This window comes from Danio rerio, chromosome 8 (genome assembly GCF_052040795.2).
Source record: "Danio rerio strain M-AB ecotype USA chromosome 8, GRCz13ab, whole genome shotgun sequence".
In the NCBI taxonomy this organism is placed as follows: Eukaryota; Metazoa; Chordata; class Actinopteri; order Cypriniformes; family Danionidae; genus Danio; species Danio rerio.
In genome coordinates, this window is record NC_141028.1 from 36,302,921 (window position 1) to 36,327,065 (window position 24,145).

Here is a 24,145-nt window from a genome sequence, read left to right on the forward strand (position 1 = left end):
AGGACCATTGTTATTGTTTACATATCTCATAAAGGTCTCTAATGTGTCCAAGATGTAAGAACGTTACACAGAATGAGGAAGAGGCTGTTTAGACTGCATGTAACTAATAAAATGAAGGATGTTGTGACTAAAATTGCCAAATGGCCATAAACAGCAATTAAATGCCCTACAGAATGTTACGTTTTCAAATATATGCGCAACTTGCACAAGCTTGGTTTGCGTCCCCACAATTTGTTACTCAGAAATCAAAGTGCAGAACCATTAACATATAATCGCAGCTATAGTTTTGCCTCTTAGGTTACACAGATTTTGCATCACCATGCTTTCTTTCGGCTTATTATACGTACATATAAAACCAGCCTGATCTCACAAAGAAACATGACTATTTTACATTTTATCAGTTTAGTGGCTAATTAGTACAAATTCATTCATTTCATTTGAGTTCAGTCATACAAAAAATGTACAGATTAAAAAAAAAGGACCAAGCACCAAACCTTACCGCTAAACTCAATTGTCACTGGGGATGAGCAAATCATATTAAATTGTACAAATTAGCCACTAAATCGTGAAATCATGTTGAAAATACTGTAATATCGTCACCTTGGAATTACTGTATAAGGTTCTATCTGCGCTCTGAATCATTTTGAGATATTGAGTTTTAAAGTTTTTGCATTCCATAGCAAGCAGTATGTGTGTAACATTTGTTTTTTTAAATAAAAAGTCTTATTTTTAAACAACCTATAAAAGGACATCCTATAATGTAAATAAGTTGTCATTTAATAAGAATGTGAATAACAAAATGTCAACAAAAATGAAAACAAAAACGTCAGATAGAACCTTATAATTCTATGATAACGATATGTTCTCACAACAAATTAACCTCACATTTAAATGTATTACTATTCACGTGAATAGCATATAATTTAACTTATACTTCAACTCCTTCAAAGTAAAATGGTGCTGATGTAAGCCATATTGTTCACTTGCAGGGTTTGCAAGGTTGAATGATTTTCACTGCGTTATACTCACTACACCCAACTCTTTTAGAAGGGTAACTTTTTACTCTTACTTTGAGTAGTATGTAGTGCTGATGTTTTTACTCTACTTGTACTTCATATTAGATATTTTTACTTGAGTATGATTTTTCTCTACTCATTCCACCAACAGTCACTCATGAAATATGCTTTTAAAACAGCTGCTACTTGTAGTTGTTTTGATCTACCCTGTGTGTATGTGCATAAAAAATATATTTGATTTAGTTTCACCTTATAACTGACTGCCTTTACTCTTATATTTGATAAAAGAGGTGCTTTCACCATGCTTTGTTGAAAATGCCCTTGAGGAGCGAGGCCTTTTCTCTGTTAGTGTTAGATGGCAAAGGCTCTCCTGACATTTTAGGACCCGTTTCTAAAAGGGTAAACATTGCCCTGAGTTTTTCCCCTTCATCGTATGACAACTTTATTATATATTTCAAACATCTTTCCATCAAGGGTTTTCAAGATGAAATTCTCATTAATACCTGAAGCATGATATCACTTGTTTTTTTTTCCCCTTCAGGTCTCTTTTCGGAGGATATAAAAATATATCTAATTCATTTCTGAATGCACTTGCAGTCTAAAGGAAAAACAAAAACAGCATGAAAGGAGTGACTAATCTGATCTTCTCTTTTATTGTGTAAGTTTCATTTCATTTCAATGCATCCTGGACCACTACATATCTGGTATCTCTTAGATAGAGGTCATCTGTCCAAAACCGAGATTTCCCTGCTAGTGTTGGTCTGCGTGGAAAGGACTGTGAATCTAATTGGACTTCAGTTAGGGCTTTCTAAATCCAGCTCTTTGGCGTGACCTTGGAATAATGGCAGCGCGAGATGAATAGAGAGGCAGAGGGTTCATAAACAGCTGAATCTGGTCTTTTGTGTGGCCTGATCTGCAGAGGAAAGACAGACAGGGCTGGGATTGTTCGGCAGACGGGAGAGTCGGGTTCACCATGTCCTTTGTCATGAAAAGCGTGGCATGACCTCAGGAGTTTTGTCAACAGACAAACACACACACACAAGATTTTGTTTATTTTTCTAAAGTCATAAATATGTTTGGAATGACATTGGATTTTTATTAACAGTTACTTTTTTTTTCAATAGTTTTTTGTATTATTATTTTTATTGCTTATTTGTTTGTTTGTTTGTTTGTTTGTTTGTTTGTTTTGTCACATTTGTCAAATTTATAATAATATATCACCCTTGTACTATGACTTTAAGGCATTTTGTCAACAGACTAACACACGCTCACACACGCAAACAAGTTTTTATTTTTTATATTTTTTTATTTCATGAATATATTTGAGATGATATTGTCTTTTTATCAAGTTTTCTTTTGTATTTTTATTTTATTTATATTATATATTTAGTAAAACTTTTATCTTTGTCACATTTATAATACAATATTACCACTGTATGTAGAAATATTGTAGTTCTGTTTTGTTTTTTTGTTGTTTATTTTAGATAAAATAGGGAAAAATTAATATGCTGTAGATAGAGAAATTAAGGGACAGACAAGAAAAATGTTTTAGACCAAAAACAAACCTTAATGGCGAAAAATAAAAGTAATAATCTGTAAAGATAAATATAAAGAAAATATGAAAAAAACAATATAAAATAAAAACATTTAAAAATGGGAATAAAAATTATTTCCATAAATAAATCAGATTTTAGTTCAGGTCTTAGTTTCCTGTTCTTCTATAGAAATTATAAAACAAAAACTATGTTATATTATATTATATTATAGTATATTATATTATATTATATTATATTATATTATATTACAACAGACTTTTCCTCTTAATTTTAAGTAATAGAAATGGAATTAGTTTTAGGTTGTTTTTTATTTATTTATTTATTTATTTATTCATTCATTTTTTGTCAACTATACAAAACAATGTCTTTATTTTAGAATATATCAGTGAGAACATTTAGCCTGTGCATCCCCTGCTCTTGTGGTCCCCTGGTGCAGTTGTTGTGTGGAACGGTGAGCCTGGCGGGGTGTAAACAAACACAGTCTCCCTCAATGTCCTGACAAGGTAGGACCCCGGCCTGCTCTTGACCCCACATTAAATCCTCATTACGCCTAATGCAATCTGAGCCCAGCTCCTGTGCCACAAAACAAAGATCAATTAACATGATTAGTGGCTCAAACACTGAGACTTATTGGCTCATCAAATCTAAATTTGCTTTGTGTCATTGTTTAAATTTTGCATTACAAGATATGCAGAGTTGCATTTATTATACATACAAAATATTCATAGTAAAACTATTGCTATACCCTTGAGCAAAGAATGTTTCATTTTATAGATGAAATAAAACAACTAAAAATGGGAGGAAGTGAAACTTTCCTTTCACTCATTCATTCATTTTCTTTTCAGCTTAGTCCCTTTATTAATCTGTGGTGGCCACAGCGGAATGAATCGCCAACTTATCCAGTATATGTTTTAAGCAGCGGATGCCCTTCCAGCTGCAACCCATCACTGGGAAACACCCATACACTCTCATTCACACAAATACACTATGGACAATTTAGTTCATTCAATTCACCTATACCACATGTCTTTGGACTGGTGGGGAAAACCACCTGGAGGAAACCCACGCAAACACGGGGAGAACATGCAAACTCCACACAGAAATTCCAACTGACACAAGGACTCGAACTAGTGACCTTCTTGCCACTGAGCCACCGTGTTACCCTTTGAAATAACAGTAACCTTCTTGCTGTGAGGCGACAGCGCTACCCACCGCTCCACCCAACTTTCATTTCATTACTTTTTTTAAACCAATAGTCAGTAAACAAAATGATTGATACCTCTAAAAATAATTTGTGAAATACAGTATCTCTGAAATATTTCTTAAGCATATTTCCCAGGGTCAGTTCAAATACAAAAGAGTACACTTCTCTGTTTCACAGAAGTACAGATATTATACACATTATACACTGCATTATTTAATATCGATCACATTGTAAAAGCAAGAATAATACTGATGTGCAGAAAAATAAAAAGGTGAAGCATAAAACAAATCCTATTTCAACCTTAGTCTAATTATAAAGTTCAAATCAAACTGTTACGAATCTGCCTGTAGGATGAAGAGTTTCTGTAGTCTTGATGTACAGTAAGACAAACACAATGATTATGCTAGAGAATTGCAAAATTTCTTTAATTTTGAGGTCAGAAAACTAATTAAAAAATGAATATATAAAACAGCAACTTCCTCATCACAAGGTGTTTGGGACAACAAAACAAATCCAGCATGTACAGTAAACTGAAATGGTTTTATCTTGACACGCCATCTTATAAATGCTGTACTCATCATGTGCGAGGTGCTGCAGAAGACACAAGTGTTCAGACGTGTCCATCAACTGTGTTTACAAAGAAAAGCAATGAAAATATATGATTCTGTCTCCTTTCGTGCCGTTCTAGTCTTTTCTCTACACTCATGCACAAAATTAAACAGGAGTGTTCACTGCAACCGCTGCTATGAATGGACCTCCAGGTAGTGCTGGCATTTTCCTTAAAAGAGATTTCAGTTTTGAAGCTTATTAAATATATGCACAATGACTGTTATTCTGTTGCTAGGAGAGGGTTGGGCTCAAACTATGAAAATTGTATAAGCAGTCTTATTAAAAAAAGTTATATTTAGTTTTATAAATGTTTTATTTAGCAGATTTGCATCACAAGTAGCATTTCATTTCTGTAGATGATTGTGACAAAACACTTCTGCTTGTTCAAGATAATAAAAAAAAACTGACAAAATGCAAGCACTTTGGAATTCCTGTTGTACAGTACCACTGTATATTTCAGTATTTCAGAAACTATTGATCCACTGGAATTTTCACGCACAACCATCTCTAGGCTTTACAGAGAATGATCAGAAAATATCCAGTGAGCAGCAGTTCTGTAAGCGCAAATACCTTGTTGATGCCAGAGGTCAGAGAAGAATGGCCAGACAGGTTCGAGCTAATAGAAAGGCAACAGTAACTCAAACAACCACCCGTTACAACCGAGGTGTGCAAAAGAGCATCTCTGAACACATCAACACATCGAACGTTGAAGGGGATGGGCAACAGCAGCAGAAGACTACACCGGGTGCCACTCCTGTCAGCTAAGAATAGGAAACTGAGGCTACAATTCACACAGGCTTTGATTGGTCAATAGAAGATTGGAAAAACGTTGCCTGGTCTAATGAGTCTCGATTTCTGCTGCGACATTTTTTTTTTATTATTCGAATATGCAAAAAGGTACATAAATTGGGATCATACAAATACAAAAAAAACATAAACAAAAATCCATAACAAAATAACAACAAAAAACAAAACAAAAACAATATAGTCAGGTACTGTTAGGTGTGTGTGTGTGTGTGTGTGTGTGTGTGTGTGTGTGTGTGTGTGTGTGTGTGTGTGTGTGTGTGTGTGTGTGTGTGTGTGTGTGTGTGTGTGTGTGTGTGTGTGTGTGCGCGTGTGTCTGTGTGTGTGTCCATGTAAAGGTAACTTGGTGGAGAGGTCAGATTACATACATTAGGAACAATATCAGCCAATAAATGACGCAAGTATCGCAGATATAAGTAAAACAGATAGAAAGAAACCAGTCAGAGTTAGGGAGTAACAACAATGCTTAGTAATGTATGATAGTAATAATGACAGTAAAAAGAAAGAAAGGACAACAGTAATAATAACTGACAATGATAATAAATCACAAGTACTACACCAACTACTACTACAGAAAGTTACTTATATTACAACTACTATCGCTGCTACTACAGTCACAACCACAACTACTACTATAATGTCTACTACTGCTATTACCAAAACCATGACTACCACTACTGATACTACTACAGCATCTGCTACAACTAATACAACGTCTACTACTACTACTACTACTACTACCGCAATCACTGCTACTACTACATCTACATCAAAGACATCTACTACTGGAACTACTACACCAACAACGATTACTACTGCTACAACGACACTTTTACTACATCTGCTACCACTGTACCAACGACATCAACTACTACAGGAACTAATACTTCAATAATTACAATTACAATCGATACTACTACAATGACTACTACTACAACACCAACAACGACTACTACTAATACTGCTACAACGACACCTTTATTACTTCTGCTACCACTATATCAACTTCATCAACTACTACAGGAACTAATACTTCAATAATCACAATTACAATCGATACTATTACAATGACTACTACTACTACACCAACAACGACGACAACGATTACTACTGCTACACCAACACCTTTACTACTTCTGCTACCACTATATCAACGACATTGACTACTACAGGAACTACTGTACTACTTCAAAATACAATTACAATCGATACTACTACTACAACTACTACTACAACTACTACTACTACTACTACTACTACTACTACTACTACTACTACAACAACAACTACTGCAACCTTAATAATGATAATCGTATTAATACTTATATTAATGATGATGAAAAGATAACATTATCTTTGCTGTGACATTTCGATGATAGGGTCAGAATTTGACGTCAACAACATGAAAGCATAGATCCAACCTGCTTTGTGGTGTAATGGTGTAGGGGATATTTTTTTTAGCACACCAATCTATGCCAAAAATGATTAAAGCAGTTCTGTAGGCAAAAGGGGGTACTAGTAAGGTGTACCTAATAAAGTGGCCGGTGAGTATATATATATATATATACATACAGTATGTGCAGTCATGGTGGCCAAAATGATTGGCACCCTTGAAAACTAATTTTATATTGGCATTATCAATACATTACAACCGCATGAAGCAAGTCTGCACATGACACGCAGGTCTAATACATCACTGCACATCTAAAAGTGTGGCTGCGGATATAAAGCTCCTGTTGCGGTGGCTGGCTGATTCATGGCATGGAGTCCTCATTAACTGTTGGTTGTGTTTTCTACCAGGTTTGATTCGGTTTTTAATTAATTTTCCGAGATGGCTCTCGGAGCTGCGTTGTCATATTAAAGTCCTGTGAGCTCTAGACCTGTCAGAGGGGAAGAAACGGTTATGGCTCATCCAGAGATTAATATCTCATCACTGGTGATGTATTACCTTGATAAACTGCGGCACGAGGTTCACTAATCAACATTTTAAAAATATTATGCATTTCCGCAGTTTGCTCCTGCATGATAGATGAACATTTGAGTGGACAGTGAGCAGTCAACAAGCGGCAGTACCTGCACTGCATCTCCACCATTCAATTACTGCCAGCTTGTATTTTTTTAGCAAATATGGGGGAATGTGGCATTTATCATTCTGAGGGATAAAAATATTTGATCATTTGTGTACAAAAGATGTCAGTCTCATTTTCAAGTTTTTGGTGGTTTTGTCCTGAAAGGTTATGTACAGAAATAACAGAAAAAGTCAAACCAATACATTAAAATATCTCAATTAAACACAATCCCAAAATAAAAATAAAATAAACTGATAGTTTGACTCAGAAATGATAAATCTGTCATCATTTATAAATGAATATTACTGTTCATGATTTTATATAATTTAAACACACTGACATAAATCATCAGCATAATGTATAGAGGGCAATATATAAATATGATAAACAATTTGAAAACATAACATGTTTTAAACATGTTTGTGTATTACTCAGAGGTCGCGTTAGACTTTCTCATTGCCGGTCATTTTGACGGAGAGGGTTGTAAATTTACGCAATAACCTATTATTGATCGTTATTTAATTTGCAGACTTTCTGATCGCTTTTTTCATTCATATTTTAATAATGAACTTGCACGACGAGCATATAGGCTACTCAGTCTTCATATAAAACCTTTTGGTATTACATTGGTACTTGATACATGGTATTACAACAATTTGAGTTGATATAACAGCAAACGCAGGCTATAACGTAAACACAAAGTGTAGACACTGCGTCTTACCTTTGAATAAAATGCAAACAGCATACATATCCTATAACAAAAACAATCAAACAAAGGACAAAATAAATAAACATAAATAATAAACCCTCAGCATAATCTGTCAAAATGACAGATCACCTTCAGATTTTTCCGTAACTACTGAAAAAAATCTGTCAATGACGGAAAATATTCGGTTAACGTTACCTCTGGTATTACTTGACAAGGAAAGGTTATATTTGTTTAAAATTTGTCTGGTTTATTAAGTCTACTTTATTTTAAAGTTTCATTATTGTTAAGGCTGCAAGACAACAACCAAGTAAAAGTATGTAATTCTTCACACACATATAGAAATATTTGTTCTTAAATATTTGTAAAATTCAAACTTAACAGAAGGGCTAACAATTTTCACTGTATAATACATTTATATAGTACTACTAGCCACAACAAAAAGACTGCTCATTTGTTTGTTTGTCTTTTCTCTAATAGCTTTAAATTATTGTTTGTTTGTTTTTTAACCTAGGGCATGCTTTATCTCAACAACAACAAACACTATCTAAAAAATCATCAGTACCAATGCACTAGTGCAGATCCAGCATCCAGCATGTGCAAGAATAAGTTGAAATGCTGGAGATCGTAATTGATGGCAGCCATTTAAATATCCTGTGTTTTCCATGTGCAAGTTTGTTATTTCCAATGGAGGTGCGTGGCTTCCAGGCGCACTCAGTTGAAAACACCTTTAGAATAATGTGAGCGCACCAGGAGTCATGTGACAAGAACTAACTGATCAGCGTCATATTTTGTATGGAATATACACATTTAGGTAGACTAATTATATTTGGCCCGTGACGGTGGTGCAGTAGGTAACACGATTGCCCCACAGTCCAAAGACATGCGCTATAGGTGAATTAAATCAACTAAATTGGCTGCTGTGAATGCAAGAGTGTATGGGTGTTTCCTGGTGATGGGTTGCGGCTGGAAGGGCATTAACTGCATAAAACATATGTTGGAAAGTGGGCAGTTCATTCCACTGTGGTGATCCCTGATTATTAAAGGGTCTAAGCCGAAAACAAAATGAATGAATAAATAATTATCTCAGAAAGACACTGCAGTGCTTTTTAATTTTCTCCATAAATAAAACTTCAGATCAGAGTTGCAGCAATGTTTTGTCAGCTTGTCATCCTCTGAGAAAACGGTTTATGGCCACCTAGCAATCTACATATATTTATCTCCTGGGCTGTAGTAAAATTATCAAGCGTTGACTGGTCTACGGTGATAAAAGGGTTAGGGATCACTGCTTTAGTTGTTAGTGCATGGGTGTCCAAACTTGGTCCTGGAGAGCCAGTGTGCTAGAGAGTTTAGCTTCAACCCTAATCAAACACTCCTGAATCAGCTCATCAAGCTGTTACTAGAAACTTCTGGGCAGGTGTGTTGAAGCAAGTTGGAGCTAAACTCAGCAGGACACTGGCCCTCCAGGACAGAGTTTGGACACCCCTGGCCTAGTAAGAGCTTGATTATCTAGCCCAGGTGTGTCTGATTGGGGTTCAAACGAAACTTTACAGGACACCGGCCCTCCAAGACCGAGTTTGGACATCCCTGTGTGCTTCGGATGTCCCAAGTTTAAATCCCAAATCGTTAAAAATTTCCAGCTCCTCCAACTTCAACTCTGTCTAGCTACTGTCAACAAAGGTAAAATAACAAAAGAATATCATTGTAAAAGTGTTTAGTTTTACTCAATGCACTCTGAAGTGTACATTACAGTGACCAAAGTAGTATCAAACAATATTACTTGTTAATGTTAGGAAAAATGCAGAAAGTATTTATGTGCAAACTTATTTATTTATTTGGTTCAAAGTCTTATTTTTGAGTGTGGATGTGTTAGCTCAGATCATGTCCGAGTGTTCTCTGTCCAGCAGGCTGACTGTACGGTAAGTCAATGTGATATTGGCTGGCAGTGAAGTTTGACTGCGTGTCTCTGGAAGCTGTCAGAAGAGAAAGCTCTGAAAGGTCGGGACAGATCAGAGAAGATGAATGTTGACTGAGGAGGACAGCTGTTTTGGAGAAGGGGGAACACCAGCGTCTCTAAACCATTCATCCCCAACAGCACAGAAGAGCCCGGACCCCGCATTCGTCCTCCAGAGCCACTCGTCCTCCTCATGAAGACGGATTAAAGGAGTAAACATCGCTCCTTATGGAAACTAGAGATATAATTTGACAAATATGTAAAGATATTTTATTATTTTATTCTTAAGATTAATTAAAAGTTAGCAACTTTTTTGTCTCTTTATACTGTATTCGAGTTATATCCAGGTATTCCACATTATTCCATTTGTCTTTTAGAAGTTCTATTCAAATGTTTTAAGATTCATAGAATTTTGTTTACTGTATACTGTATATTTGTTTTCTTTATCTTACATTAATTTACGTAATAAATGTAAACGTAAAAATTACATTTATTATAAGTCGCTTCTCAAGTCATTTATCAAAATACAACAAAACTAGTTTTTTATTATAAGATAAATAACATTTTAATTGTAAAGTAAAAACAAATGGGCAAAGCAGTGGCACAGTAGGTAGTGCTGCCTCACAGTAAGAAGGTCACTGGGTCACTGGTTTGAGCCTCGGCTCAATTGGTGTTTCTGTGTGGAGTTTGCATGTTCTCCCTGCTTTTGCGTGGGTTTCCTCTACAGTCCAAAGACATGCGGTACAGGTGAATTGGGTAGTCTAAATTGTCCGTAGTTTATGAGTGTGTGTGTGTGTGAATGTGTGTTTGGATGTTTCCCAGAGATGGGTTGCGGCTGGAAGTGCATCAGTTGCGTAAAAAAACTTCTCCGTTAAAAAGAAAATGGGGAAATATATAAACAGGGGGGCTAATAATGCTGTCTTCTAATGTATTTTTGTTTATGCATAAACCCAGGCAAGAATTAAGAAAAAAATATTTCGATAAATCATAAATTCAGTATCTCTGTAGTATCCTCAGTAGAGCTGATACAATTAAACGCATGTACAATTCATTTAAAAAAAAAAAACAAAGAGAAAAACCTCATTAACATTTTGAAAATATGTACAGATATTTTAAGAAATTCTAGCTGTTGAAAGAGCTTTGAAGCCTCAAAAAAACAGTAATGAGATGCTTTGTCAGTTACAGATTTGAAAAGCAAAAAGGCGGAAAAAACAAAAGCTTAAACAACCATCTGAAAAGAAGCCTTTTTGACTCTCAAGTGTAATATCTGAACATCTCAGCCTCTTAAACAAAAGCTAATTACAAAATGTCACATGATTGCAATGATAAAAAATGTCAGCGGAAATATTACAACCTCATTTGTTTAATAAAACTTGTTAAGTGGCAAGCAGAAAACAAACAGAAGGGATTATCGGTTCAGTCATTGGAAACATGTCATTTGCTGTTAGCATGAGAAGAACTGAAGCACTGGAGCTCATGCCTTTGTCCTTTCAAGAGGGAAAACTGCTAATGACCTCTGAAGGCAGAGATCGAAAACAGTCATAAAGATGTGGCCATTGATGACTGACCCAATATAGTAATGTAATGCTAATAGCAGCACTGGATGACATGCCATGCTTTCTGCTTATACTGTGGACTATATACCACATTAACTGTATTCGTCTTATGTTTTTGCTTCTCTGTTCAGGCATGGAAGGACATGAGGATGTCTTTTGTGTCTTTATATTGTTTTTTCATGCTACATTGTACAGTTGAGATTAAAGTCAGGAAAGTGTGGGGAGCAGAAACAGGGGAACGATTGACAAAAGAACATCAAGTAGGGAATCGCACTGAAGAAATACGCTGCGGTTTGTCACAACACAAACAACAGAAGAAACGCACTGCAATGTCACAACACAATAAACAACTGAAGAAATGCGCTACATTTATTAAATACTCTGCAAACTATTAAAACAACAGCCCCTTTCACACAGTGATACCGGTAAATATATGGAAAATTTCCGAAACGACTTTACCTGTAAATTCAAAAAAAGTGCTGTTCACACAGGCGAGGACGTTACGGAATTTTTCCGGAAAAGAGCATTCACACATCCATTCCAAAATACCGGTAAATTCTGACATTATTAACCAGAAATGACCTCTAAACGGCTGCACTTGTATTTGTAAATATTTGACTACATCACAAACGCTGTGGATGGATCAGTATTGTGAACAACTTAGATGAAAACATACTGAGAAACACTTTTGCATGTCGAGATGTACATGATATGTGTCACAGGCTGTTTCATGGGCACACGCAAATTTAAGCTTGAAGGTAAACAAACAGCTTATCATAAGCATCTTATCGATAATTATTTACACGGTTGGCATTAAGATGAACATATAAACGTGATCTGACTAACTTCTAGCAGCTAAATGTGTCTGGAAAAATATTCAAAGGCTTTTATTCTCATTAACTGCGCGGACGTGAATGCGCTTGACTGTTCTGATTGGCTAAAGCAGACGTCTCACGTTAGCACGTTCTATACATGCACGCGATCTTTCCGGCAATCTTCATTCTGCTTTCACACAGCGCAGCATTCCGACAAATTACCGGTAATGTTACAACTTCTGTTTTCGGAAAAAAGCCAGAACGAATTTACCGGTGTTTTCAAAAAGGATCATGTTCACACATACACACCTTTCCGGAAAATTGCCGGTAATTTTCCGGAAAGGTGTGTATGTGTGAAAGGGGCTAATGTTTAACATTTATTCATCAGTTTATTTTGGCTAATAATTTACAAAAGACAATGGAATTGTGTAATCAAAGACATCCAATTACTTCATTAAGCAACTGTCATGACATAATAACTTTTCCATATCTCTGCAGGGTCCGTCGTGTTTTTGGATCCCCTTCAAACATTTCCATTGTGTTACATATATATTTGCAAGTGTTGTGAAAAAATGCAGTGCGTTTCTTCAGTCGTTTGTGTTGTGCAAAATGCAGCACATTTCTTTACATTTATATAGCGCTTTTCTGTGCACTTATAGCGCTTTACACAAAGGGGGAATCTCCCCGTCCACCACCAGTGTGCAGCATCCACCTGGATGACTCGATGGCAGCCATATTGCGCTAGACCGCACACCAAGCACCAGATAATTGGTGGAGAGGAGACAGAGTGATGAAGCCATTTATGATATGGGGATGTTTGAGATGCCATAATGGACAGAGACCAGTGGGCAAAATTGGCCAGGAGGCCGGAGTTAAACCCCTGCTCTTTTTTGAAGGAAATCCTGGGATTTTTAACAACCACAGGGAGTCAGGACCTCAGTTTACCATTTCATCCGAAAGACGGCGCTCACTGAGCAGTATAGTGTCCCCGTCGCTATACTTTGGCATTAGCACCCAGACAGACCTCAGGTTGGGCGCCCCCCGCTGGCCTCACTAACTCCACAAATTTGTGTCAGTCTTCAGTTGTTTGTGTTGTGAGAATTTGCAACATTTGTGCCGTCAAACTGATGAAGATTGTTTCTTAATTTGCTGATGTTTTTGTAATACCATGTGTTTTCTTAAATAGCAGCGCTTTAAGCTATCTTGGCCAGCGCAAATTGCGCATATAGCAAATTTCCCAAGTCATCAATGATTGGATTTACAAGAAGGCAATGCTTCCTTGAAAGGGTTTCCATGTTGTTTGTTGCATTTTTCCACAAAACTATGAGTGGCATGTATTGTGTATTCTATAGTCTTTAATAAAACCTGCTCTGGATCGAAGCCTGATCATAACCAACCCACTCTGTGTTTGCTCGAGCTAAAAGCAAACTTCCCTGCGTAAAAACCTAAACCATCATTGTGCAACAGACCTCTGATAAAGAAGGGATTAAGCTGGAAGAAGTGACTTTGTGTTATGGTGCTTGAACCTTATGCAAAATAGCAATGCAGCAAATCAACATGAAATGTAAGCCAAGGTTAGAAGCTAACATTTTAGCTTACCAGCCAGTTTAGCTAGTACATTTTTCAAGTTATAGTATTGCTGCTGTTGATTATTATTATTTCTTATATTTGTTAGATGTCAAAATTGTCCGTATTGGCAAATTTCATTCTAAACCATTAGCCATCAGAATCAATAGGGAAATCCCTACACTATATATATATATATATATATATATATATATATATATATATATATATATATATATATATATATATATATATATATATATATATATATATATATATATATATATTACATACAAACTGACTTCAAATATCCTTACCAACTAATATTTAACCATCAACCCATTTTTATTAGCAATGTTGCTTACAGTCAATATCAATATATTATCTAAATGAGAATTGACACTTGATTTCTAACTGGATTACAAAAGACTTGACTCTATAAATGAATTGCAAAAATTTGTAATTAAAAAAATAATCAATCAACCAATCAATTTAACAGTCATTTATTTGTTTGTTTACTTAATTTTTTAGCTTTGTGACCAACCATTTTGCAGGGTACAGTTTGAATTTGTCATATACATTCCTAGCTGCCATTTTACAAAATAATTATAACATTTGTCATATAAAATCTATCAATCAATCAAATCATCAATTACTTAATCAATCAATCAATCAATCAATCAATCAATCAATCCATCAATCATTTAAATGGTTGTTGTCATTACCATTATCATTACAATAAATTTTAGTTATTTTTTAACTTTAGTTATTTACTTTTTGTTCACCTTGGCATTTCTCGATTTGTAAACTTTCTTTGTTTCCAGGCTAAATAGAACCTTGTTGCCAATAGTATGTTTTACCTACCAGTACACAGGCTTTGAGTGACAGCTGTCATGTCTTCGTCAAACTTAACGTATATGTCAGAAGCCACTGGTATGATGGACTTTATCTTTGGGGCTTCCCTGTGATGACACACACAAAGAGAAAAGGGAAGATCAATACAGGGCAACCCCTCAGGAGCCACTGGGACTGCAAATATGATATGATTTATTAATTACTGCAGAGGAAATGAGAAAGAGGGATGCTTAGTTTTTCATTATTAAATTTCAAATGGATTTAACTGTATTCGCAATTATAAAATGTTCTTTATTTTGATTTGAAGGTTTCCTATAATAGATTTACAAGCCTCCAAGGTTAAAAAAAATCTCATAATATACATTATAGAATGAGCTAATTGTTTAAAGAGTCTTCGCTTGATTCATTTGAAGATTTGTTCGTTACTGTAAACACATTTCCATAAACGCAAGATCTCACATGTTCCCAGCATCATTTCATAGATTTGAGTTATGAGCATTGATGCTTTATTGTAAGCTTTAATATGTGTTTGTTTAAGCAGGCATGCATGTCTTTGTAAAGGCACAATATGTACAATATTTAAATATCCAAAACACACATTATATTACAATAGGCCAAATGTTTTGAAGAATGTTAAAGTCCAGTGAAATAACTTATTTAAATTGTGACACCAACAAACGATTTACCTTGTAGAGCATTAAAATAGACTGCACAGGGCAACATACTGATAAAACCGTAACATGTATTTAGTCTAGTGAAAAAGCACTGCTTCTTCCCCGATTGATCATGACAGGAAGAACCAGAAGCGGTGGACTGTGGCATAATAAAAGCTCTTGTGTTTTTGTGTTGCATCACATTAATCTGTCAGCAATTGTTTCAGTGATCTGATTCTGCTTTGATGGCCTTCATGCTTATAGGTGCCGTGTAAAAGTTTTTGACTCTTCTAAAGCCTAAAGTGCATGTGTCTGTGACTGAAATGTAACCTCAGGTGGACAGTAAAAGCTTCCAAAATGAGATGCAGATTCAGAGTTCCACATGATGTCGTTATTAATTAGCAAATAATATAAGTATTACGAACATAAACATTAGGTGAGCAGGTTACACTGTAATTCCGTGTTCAAGCAACACGCTACATACTGGCATTAAGCAATTTGCACCAGACAAAACATGACAGGAATTTAAATACAGCCATTCAGAAGCACAGAATAGTGCACGTACTGCACTCCAGCAAGATGATAAGGTTTACAATCCTATTAATACATATTACACCTATTAAATGTACATGTAAATCACTGATATGTGTTGGTCTGCACTGAGTCACAGCTCTTAAGTTTAATTTCAAAGCTGTTGCTGCTTTCAGTTGTATGGCAATAAAAGTCATGTAAAATGGCATTCAAACTCACATTGTCAGCATTTAACACTGAATAAAGCACTTGAGGTGTACCCAAGGTCATTATTGTCAGTTTTCTGTTGTTCAGCTACAAAAAGTAGAAGCTGTTTCTAAAATTTAAATGTCAGGCGTTGGTTAGAACAAAAAATCCTTTTAATATAGAAACTATTTCTTCTATCATATGCCATAGTTTTTATTTAGAACACGACTTAAACCAGCCTTAAGGCTCGATAGACAGTCTCACTCCTGTTGGTGTCGTCAATCTGGCAACCTGTGCTTGTGTGTTTTTTGAACCAGGTGTGCAATACCTTGTTCAACCTCTAGGTGTCAAACTTACTGCACATTTAATCTGCTTTATACTATGTAAAAATAGAGTTGAATACTTAAGCTTATGAAGATGGTTTCAGCAGGAGACCTGTAGCAAGTTATGAAGATGATAACTCTAATGATTCCACACTCAGTCACAACATCATCAAGCTCTGTCTTTGTTTGTTGTGAATACATGTCCACTAGTGGCGAAAATTAACTTCTATGCCTTTAACCTGTATATGTAATTGCTGTGAGCATGTGTGTTTTATTCAAGCCCTACATGGCTCCTCATACTCATAAACAACTAAGGGCCCTACCATACACCTGGCGTAATTGGGTGCAAGATGTGTTTGGCGCGATTTGTTGCTATTTTCTGACCAGCATGACCCTAATTTTCACGTTTCGCGCGCTTTGTTTATATAGCAAATTTATTTGCGCCACTCGGACTCATGGGTGTTCCGGTCTAAAAAGGAGGTGTGTTTAGGCGCATTGTGGCACGATGCTATTTTGAGAAACTGAAATAGACAGCAACATTGACTTTCCAAAAGCAGGTGTAACGTCCAGTGCAGAAAGCATTAGATATGTGCCTATGCAGGTCCAAAACGTGTACACATTGCATACACACAGTATGAACAGCAATACACGAATATCTTTAGATAAAAAAAAGTAAAGGATTAAAATGTTACCAAAGATTTTATTTTCTACATAAATATAAAAACCACTGTCTCCATGCCTCCATTCTTCCTGTCTGAGAGGCTTTTTCAGTTTATTCATTACAGTTTGCATTTTTATATTGTTATTAGTATCATTAGCTGTATTATTTATTATATGCATGTTAATATTTGTTTTAATAAAAACAAGTGTAGATTATCAACCCTGTCAGGTTTTGGAGACGTAAGCATCACCATACAGGGCATAAGATAAGAACGTGTGTTTAGATATAAATCAGTTTTTTAACCACATTTTGTTATCATTGTTCATTTATTTATTTGCTGGAAATTAGAACAGAATTTTGAAACAGTTTTGAAAAATCTTTGGCCTTAACAAACGAAATATAAATATGTAGGCTAATGAAGCTCTTCATTGAAGTGCATACAACCATTTTCAAGTAGAGAGTAAAATTATAGAGAAAGTAAGTAGGCCAAATGGAGAATGCTCATTCTTTATCCTTGCGCTGCAGGTGGTCTCTTTAACAGTTTTCTCTCTAGTGCAGGTTTCAGTTTCTCTACTTACAAAGTTGCCATGTAAATAGCAAATGTGCCATGGCGCGATGCAACTGACTCTTACAGGAACTGGCTGATGAAACTCTGATTGGTTTGATGCATATTATGATTTTAAAGATTATAACTCTGTCTTTCGGGTGAAAACTCACAAATCGCAGTAATTTTGCTTTATTTTGACAATAAAGGCTCCTGCACATGATGTTGACAAAAAACAGCAGGAGTGTTTGAAGGCGGATCGCAGTACATGTTGTTGGCAGGCAGCCAATGAAGAGCATTGGCTGACAATATGCAAATATGTAACAGATCTACAAATATGTGATGGAAACAAAAACTACTGATGACTCATTTAAGTGGTTCAGAATTGATTCCATTTATACATGTATATTTTAAACCTATATCTCTTTGAATAGCATACTCAACTAATTCTTGATTCACAGCTGTCCACTAGTGTCCAGCGCTGCATGCTGGGATTGAGGTAACAGTGTCAGTGGCTCTCTCTACACCTGCCGTTGGGTTTGACGGAGCCCTGATTCATGGCCCTCTGCCCACAATCGGCAAGCATCAATTACTCTTATTTACTCTCACCGTGATTAAGATGCTGTCACATAATGTCACTCAAGCATATTTTTATAGATCAAATGAAAACTGGCACCAAGGAAAAGCAGGTCAAGTTCATCAATTAAAAGAGGTGCTGTTTTGTTATTTATATATTTAGTCACTTCTCTCTCTCTCTCTCCCTCTCTCTCTCTCTCTAAATGGAGCTGTACATATAAAGTGCTCTGCGGGTGATTGATTTTAGTGTTAATCTTGCATAAAGCATAACACACTTTTGCATGAGTAATCACAATGGCAAATATTGACACAGCACTATTGCGCAAAACAAATTTGTCTTAAGAGATTGAGACTCATGAATGGACAGTAATGTAGAAACTTGAAAATAATGTTCATACTGTTTCATAAGAACAGTATGCACCTTTTATGACTTTCCTCTGCAGAACACAAAGGTGAATTTTGGAAGAATGACCTGTTCAGCAAATTCAGATAAGGGTCTGGGTCTAAATAATTGTAAAATAATGCACACACACACACACACACACACACACGCACACACACACACACACACACACACACACACACACACACACACAGTAAATACACAGAGTTGTGTGAAATTGTCATTTTTATTCAGCCATTTATTAGGTGATGTTTAATAGAGATGATTTTTTAGTTGTTGTTTTAATGATGTATATAATTTAATAATGTACTTAAAGTGTGACTAGGTTAATTAGATTAACTACTCGAGGTAGGTTAATTAGGCAAGTCATTGGACAACAGTGGTTTGTTTTGTAGCCAATCCAGAAAAAGAAAATCTAATAATAATTATCAGGCTACTAAAATTGACCTTCATTTATTATTGTTTTTATGCTTTTATTACAGCCAAACTAAAACAAGTACTTTCTCCAGGAGAAAAATATATATAACACATACAAACACACTTGTTTTTGTTTTGTTTTTTTGTAAAAAAAATAAAACTATAATATATGTTTTAAGTTTTGCATTTAAATGTGCTTCTAAATAATAAAAACAATAGCATTCAATATTTCACTACTTCAATAATGTACCTAAAGTGTACATTTAAAGCTTAAAGTGCAACCAGGTTAATTAGGTTAACTACTCAAGGTAGGTTTATTAGGCAAGTCATTGGACAACAGTGGTTTGTTTTGTAGCCAATCGAGAAAAAAATCTCTAATAATAAAATCGAGGCTACTAATTTTGACCTTTGGTTTTTTTTTTTTTTTTTTTTTGTATTATTAAAAATGCTTTTATTCCAGCCAAACTAAAAAAAACTCTTGCTCCAGAAGAAAAAAATATATAACAAACACACACACACACACACACACACACACACACACACACACACACACACACACACACACACAAAACTATATACATGTTTTATGTTTTGCATTTAAATGTGTTTCTATATGATAAAATAACATTCAATATTTCACTATGTTATATTTTTGTTGGGGCTGCATGGTGGCGCAGTGGGTAGCATGTTCGCCTCACAGCAAGAAGGTTGCTGGTTTGAGCCTCGGCTGGGTCAGTTTGCATTTCTGTGTGGAGTTTGCATGTTCTCCCAGTGTTCGTGTGGGTTTCCTCTGGGTGCTCTGGTTTCCCCCACAGTCCAAAGACATGTGGTACAGTTGAATTGGGTAGGCTAAGTTGTCCGTAGTGTATGAGTGTGACTGAGTGTGTGTGGATGTTTCCCAGTGATGGGTTGTAGCTGGAGGAGCATCTGCTGTGTAAAACATATGCTGGATAAGGTGGCAGTTCATTCCTCTGTGGTGACCCCAGATTAATAAAGAGACTAATGCTAAAAGAAAAATGAATATTTTGTTATAAAAAATATTGTTATACCAAACACACATTTTAAATGACTTTAATCTTTTGCAACCAGTTACACACTATTGCTGTTAGGGGTTTGCTAATGGTGGGAAAAGTTCGATTTTAGTGTGTAAGCAATCGTATAAATTTGTAATAAGAAATCTTCTGTAACATTTCAAAGTCTTACCACATTACTGATCAATTTCACATCTGCTTGATAAATAAAAGCTGTTATTTCTTATGCTCTTCTTTAAATCTAAACATATTAAAGTCAGAATTATTAGCCCCCGTTTATTTTTTTACCCAATTTCTGTTTAATGGAGACAAGATTTTTTCAACACATTTCTAAAGATAACAGTTTTAATAACTCATTTGACAGTAAATAATATTTTACTAGTTATTTTTCAGGACACATCTATACAGCTTAAAGTGACATTTAAGGCTTAACTAGGTTAATTAGGTTGAGGCAGGTTAGGGTAACTACATTAGAAAAGAAATATCCATCACTTTACGATTTATTTCCGGCAGCTGGGGTGCCAGAAAAAAAGAAAAATAATGCATTTAAATTACTCAATTTTACTGTAAAATAACAGATATTAAATTACAGAAATTTTAATTGGAGGAAATTTCTGTATTTTAATATCTGTTATTTTATGTTATATTTCTGTCATTTTACAGCCACTATTTTACTTTTTTTTTTGGCACCCCAGCTGCTGAAAATAAACTGTAATGATGGTTTGTTCTGTAGACTATTGGAAAAATTTGTAGCCTAAAGAGGCTAATAATTAAAAAAAATTATAACTTCTTTTATTTTAGCCGAAATGAAACAAATAAGACTCCAGAGGAACATATATTATCAGACATACTGTACTGTGAAAATTTCCTTGCTCTACAGCATAGATATATTTTAATTTAATAACGTTAATCATACATTTTGTATATAAAAACATACACAGACATTTCATTTTCAATACATGAAACGGTAGGGGGAGGGGGGGTAATTCAGGAAGACATTTCAAGAGGTCAAGGCCTTTTTTGCGGAATGATTGTTATTTTTTATAAACGTCGCTGACAGGGCCAGAAATGAAAGTGTTAAAAATCTATGATCTTCAGAGCATGTGTCCGCCGAAAAAGAATGAGCTTCACCCAGTGCTTTAAAGATAAAAAAAAAATGCAATGGAAGAGAATGAGAGGGGAAAGAGGAGAAGTTGAATATATATTTCAGATGATAAGAGAAAAGATGAAGCAGAGGGAGAAAAGATTCTATTACGGCGGCGACAGTTACAAACCTGCCCTTGTGTGGAGTAGCCTCTGCTGGAAAGATTGATGCAATGAGTTTTGACCTTGGCTTGGAGCTAAAACTGGTGATGTATGTATGAGCATCTCCTTGCTAAATGGACCCAGATTTGTTGCGCTAATATACATGGAAGCCCAGTACCAAACTCAGCACGGCGATAAATCAGCGGCCATTTGAGGTGTCATCTCTGGTTTATATTCCTCTTCTGTTTCTATTGCTCTAATCCATGTCAGTAGCGTCATTCCAAACGAAACTGCATTATATTAGGCTGTCGTCACTGGGATGATATTGGTCGGTACATTAGTATTATGGGAATTTGTGCTTAAAAATAACAAAAACAAGGAAGTATTCGTGTTAGGGTTAGGTGATGTGGGCAAAACAGTTGTCATTATGTTGAATTACGTATTATACAATATCACAATATTTATCTTAAAGAGATAAACTCATGTATGACAATATATTAAATAATTTCTCAACTTTAAATTGTTCTAAAATTATTACATTTTCTTGTTTTTGATGTTGTGGTAATAATAATTGTTATTACTGTTATTAAAATAGTAATACTAATAATAAAGTAATACTAATAACCTTTATTCTATATAATGCTTTAAAAATTAGCATCTCATCTAAAATATAAAAGTATGTAAAACGTTGAAGTAAAAGATATGCACAAGGATATATGCATGCAAAGAAATATTTGAAAACACATATAAAAACATATAAAATAAAAATCTAAACTAAAAAGTAAGTTTTAAGTGATGGATTAAAAAAATCATTTGCATCCCTATAATAAAAGGGCTGAACATAAGAGTTGTTGAAGAATTCTTGATTTTCATCTTTCACATATTCCCTGTACTTAGTACATTTACGTAATTATGCATACATGAAACTAGCATGTTTACTAATTTTTATGTGGCATGTTTTAATCCTATAACAAGTTTAAGTTACTATTTTAATTGATTGATTGATTGATTGATTGATTGATTGATTGATTGATTGATTGATTGATTGATTGATTGATTGATTGATTCATTCATTCATTCATTCATTCATTCATTCATTCATTCATTCATTCATTCATTCATTCTTTCATTCATCGACTGATTTTTCTTTGAGTATACAGAGAGGTGAGAGTGTGTCATATATGTGGTTCGTCGCACTCATAATTATGTTTTCCAAAAACAAGGAGTGTTGAAAAGAAAGTGCCTGGTGCTCACGGAGAGGAGATAGTGTATCAGTGGCTTTTCATCCAGTAACCTGGTGATTTGTAACCCTAAATCCAATCCATTCATATAGTAAGTATGTGCTATTAATTAGCATTACTAAGTAGATATATTAATAGTTACACTGTAACAACTTAAAATAAAGTTTAACTTAAAGGGAATCTATGATGAAAATCAACTTTTGTAAGTTGTTTGGACAGAACTGTGTGTAGGTAAAGTGTGTCCACAGTCATATAAATAAACAGATTTTTTTTTTAAGCTAAAACTTTACAGACACATTCTGGAGACACAAAATACTTTCTTGAAAAAGTGGTAAAATAGGAGCCCTTCAACAGTTTCATTTTTGGTTGAACTATTGCTTTAATTTAGCTACCCATTTAAATTTTTTATTATGTTTTTCACACATCTTTTTTTTCAAATAATATTTATTTTCTTTGTTTTATGATTTAATAGAAAGGTATAGTCAAAATAATATCTAATAAAATCAATTAATACAAAATAATAATTAGTTGCATGTTAAACAAAAAAACTGTATAACTGATGTTTCATGTTTGCATGATGATGACAGACTGAAAGCTCTGTTATTCTCGTAGTATTGTTATTAACTAGAATTATTAACAGCTTACTACTTTGAAATTTCTGCCTTTTGGGGGGGTGGGGGGTTACCTACAAACTGAATGGCAAACAAACATATATATACATATATATATATATATATATATATATATATATATATATATATATATATATTTTTTTTTTTTTTTTCTGTTTAATATTTGCACTTTATATTCATCAATTCGTCAATTGTTTTTGCTAAGATGTTTATATTTTAATCCATTTTTTTAAAAAGAAAAAAAATTACAAGCAATACTATTTTCTGATCATACTTTGAAGTTTTTCTTCTTTTGGTCAAATGAACCTTTATGAAAAAAAATATATATAGTAATATAAAATAAAATATAACAAAAAATAAAACTATAACATAAAACTGGATCTATTGTGGTGAGTCTATAGTTGTTATGGTTTAAAATTATAATAATATAAGCCATTTACTCAATAGTTTTACAATGATGTGTTATATTATACCACAGTTTACTGTTGTAAAACTAAAGTTCATTATTTTTTACAATTATTAATTCAGTATAGTTATATTTGCTGTATGCTATATCATCTCCTAACTAAGTGTTTATTATAATATATACAATATAAAACACTTCAGAAACACAATGGTATTTAATATGTATATAAGTAATTACTGCAGTAATTTTTCTATGTGGGATGTTTCATAGGATTTTGCATCGCAAGAGCAGCACTGTACCAGGTGAGCTAATGTACCAAGCAAGTTTATAATGTTGAAAAAAAGCTGTAGATATGGAGATAAAGGTACACACATCTGAAAATAAGGTTGTCACTGGGGTGGTATCCTTTAAATAAGTACTTTTTTTTGTAATTAAAGGATAAATAATACCAGAACATCCATATTGGTACCTTAAAATAACAGTAATACCTTAAGGGTCCATATTGTACTTTAGAGGCAAGTAAAAGGTACACAAATTTTCCTTTTTTGAAATAAACGTAATTTAAATTAAATGTATAGGCACATGT

At 34.5% G+C, this 24,145-nt stretch overlaps 1 long non-coding RNA gene across 3 annotated transcripts in view; it reads right to left on the minus strand.

Annotated features, from left to right (window-relative positions):
* The window catches only part of LOC103911527 (uncharacterized), a 50,934-nt gene that overhangs the window by 16,369 nt on the left and 10,420 nt on the right, over window positions 1–24,145 (minus strand). Inside the window, exons 5-6 of one of the 3 annotated variants that reach the window (XR_015498235.1) lie at window positions 14,720–14,817; window positions 9,664–10,153 (exon numbers count right to left, since the gene is read on the minus strand). This is a non-coding gene — a long non-coding RNA (uncharacterized LOC103911527). Of the gene's footprint in view, window positions 1–9,663; window positions 10,154–14,719; window positions 14,818–24,145 lie in introns of those variants that run through there. The other 2 variants (XR_015498236.1, XR_015498234.1) reach the window with 2 other exon arrangements.